The sequence below is a fragment of the Aplysia californica genome, unplaced genomic scaffold (genome assembly GCF_000002075.1).
Source record: "Aplysia californica isolate F4 #8 unplaced genomic scaffold, AplCal3.0 scaffold00517, whole genome shotgun sequence".
Classification (NCBI taxonomy): Eukaryota; Metazoa; Mollusca; class Gastropoda; order Aplysiida; family Aplysiidae; genus Aplysia; species Aplysia californica.
In genome coordinates, this window is record NW_004797787.1 from 45622 (window position 1) to 48463 (window position 2842).

A 2842-nucleotide genomic window follows, 5' to 3' on the forward strand; every position below is an offset into this window, starting at 1 on the left:
GGAGGAGGAGGAGGAGGAGGAGGAGGAGTAAGGGGAACAGGGTGATGAGAATGATGTTGACGATGATAACGATGATTACAAGGAAGCGGAGGAGGAGAAGTAAAAAGATGATCATGATGACGATGATGAGAAGGAAAATGAGAAGGAGAAGTAAGAGGATGATAACAAAAACTATGATGGGGAAGAGGAGGTGGAGAAAGAGGAGGGGAAGATGAGGAGATAAATGATGCGCATGTGGACCGGTGATGATGATGATGATGATGATGATGATGATGATGATAATGATGATGATGATGATGATGATGATGATGATGATGATTTTTCTTTTGACTTTGTTCTCCTTCTCTTTATTTTTTTCTGCTCATTTTGGTTTTTTAAATTTTTTTTGTCCCTTCCCTCTTTTCCTGATGTAATTCAGTGTGCTGCAATTACACGAACAGATATTATAATGCTTAATAAAATCTGTAGGCAATACTAATACTACGTTGAAAAAAAAAAGCAAGGAAAGAAATAATAATGACATGTGTTCTTTAATTCTGTTTCCAAGGAATGACAAACACACAGCAGAATCTCCTGCACTCGACACACGTGCAAATAAGAAAAGGAACCCACAGCTTGATGATAAAATAAATTTGTTTTTGGCATGAAGAAGAGCGTATGACAAAAAAGTATTATCATTTCAAAAAGCAGAATTAAAAAAAAAAAAAAAAAAAAAAAAGCAGATATGAACTTTGTTCAAGAAAATCTATGAAAAAAATTATTGCGATTTTGGTATTTTAATCAAACAGCGAAGAAAGAACCGAGAGAAGTGAACGTATTTATTCAACGAGAGCTTCTCTCAAAGTGCTCGGTTTTCGGCTTGATGTTTTATTTGCTCAGTACACATTCGCTATTTATCAATGCTACTGATTTGGTTTCCCGCAAATCTCAACTGTATTGTCAAACAACTGAAAGAATTACTTATGTGCACACGGTCGAGATTCGCGGAACATGCTGAATAACTACATTATGTAGACATAATTTGAGAACGTTAACAAGTGCCCCTCCCACCCCCACCCCTTTCTTTTCTCCTGTGCTGTAAGTACTTAGACAGACATACAGGCAGACAGACAGACAGACAGACAGGCAGACAGACAGACAGGCAGACAGACAGACAGACTGTGTGTGTTTGAGTGTGTGTGTGTTTCTTATCAATAATTAGTTCGTTATATTTCCCCTTTCCCTCCCCCTTTCCTGCTAACGTCTTCCATGGGAAGCAGAGTGCCTTTTTTGTCCCTTTCACATTTCTATGAGATTGACGCTATTTGATTAGTTGGAAAAAAAAGGTGTGTATGATAGTGTTCAATAGTGCATTACATACATGTAATTGTTATAGATATAGGGATTCAAGGAATATGGATGTATGTCATGGATCTGAGAGCAATCATGATTTTAGATAATATTATGATGGTGGTGGTGAGAGATGATGCGAGGTGGTGTTTATGTAAATAATTATTGAAGAGGTATGCGATCACTCATAGAAGCTGAGTTTGAGAAGCAGTGTCGATGCCTCTTAACTCTTTGAGAATGTAGCGGACACATCTGTCCGATTATCAGCGGGTCTAAGGTAATGTTGCGGCACATTTTGAACCATACTTACTTTACTTTATCCGTCCTCTTATACCTCTAGGGCGTCAAGGGGGAGAAAGATGTTTCTATTTCTAGCAAATTGGATAGCCTGGCTAGGTGGGTGGGATGTTGCATGTTTTCAGAGTATCCGTCACACCCTTGATCCAGGTCTTTCTTGGTCTTCCTCTTGCCTTGTACCCTGATATTTCTTGTAGTACCCTTTACTGGCAAGCTGGTGAGGTGCCATACGTGTCAGATGTCTAAGCCTTGTGATTGTTTGCCTCTGAATGTAGTGGAGGACAAGTGTTGTTCCCATCATTTCTCTGATCTTGACATTTTGAACCACTACATACAAATTAGAAACATGAATCCAAAGCATATTTAAAACTATTTAAAGTTTCAGATAAGGTAAACAGAAGTGAAAAAAGGGATTTATGCTCCTTTCTGAAACTGAAAGTGACCCACAACGGCGATGTCAAACGCTGTCGTAGGACCAGAATGTGCGTCTCTAATGAGTTAATGATCTAGGTTGTGTCGATGGGTGCGTCTTAAGACATAATAATAATATGCAGTCTTTTGTCTTCTTATACGGGGTGTCCATTGGGGGATCGTGCCGGGTCGGGTCGGTTTGCTAGCCAGATTGAGGGCGCAAAGTGGCTATCGTGGCACACGCCGATCACGCCCAACTCATCGCCTAAAAAACAAACGCGTTATTTTTTCAGGCATCGAGTCGGGCGATCGATCCAACCCAACCCGACCCGACCTGACCCGATCCCATCCGCTATAATGGGCACCCGGTATTAGACAATTCTGAATGTCTCATTCCATCCTATCAACGTCCACCTGCCTAAGACGGCCACTTTTCTCCTCGACATCTCCCGTCTTCTGACACAATTTTGACTGTATCACTCCATCCTTTCAAGGTTAAGATACAGACCTGTAACTCTTATATTATTCTTCTGAAGTCACCCCAACCTTCCTTGGTGCACCGTCCAATACTTGAGCATTGAACATGCCCGCCAATCCAGCACTAACAACGCCACCACACCCCGCCTTGCCTCTGCTGAGTGTGAAATGAAAATTTTAATAACCATGCTCGCTGCGGCAAGGAGAACCGGTGGGGGACCACACACGAAATCCTCTTTTCTGGGGCGGGCTCCGGGCTCGTTCGTTCGCTTCTCTGCTGTTCCTGCTGCGAGAGAGAGAGAGAGAGAGAGAGAGAGAGAGAGAGAGA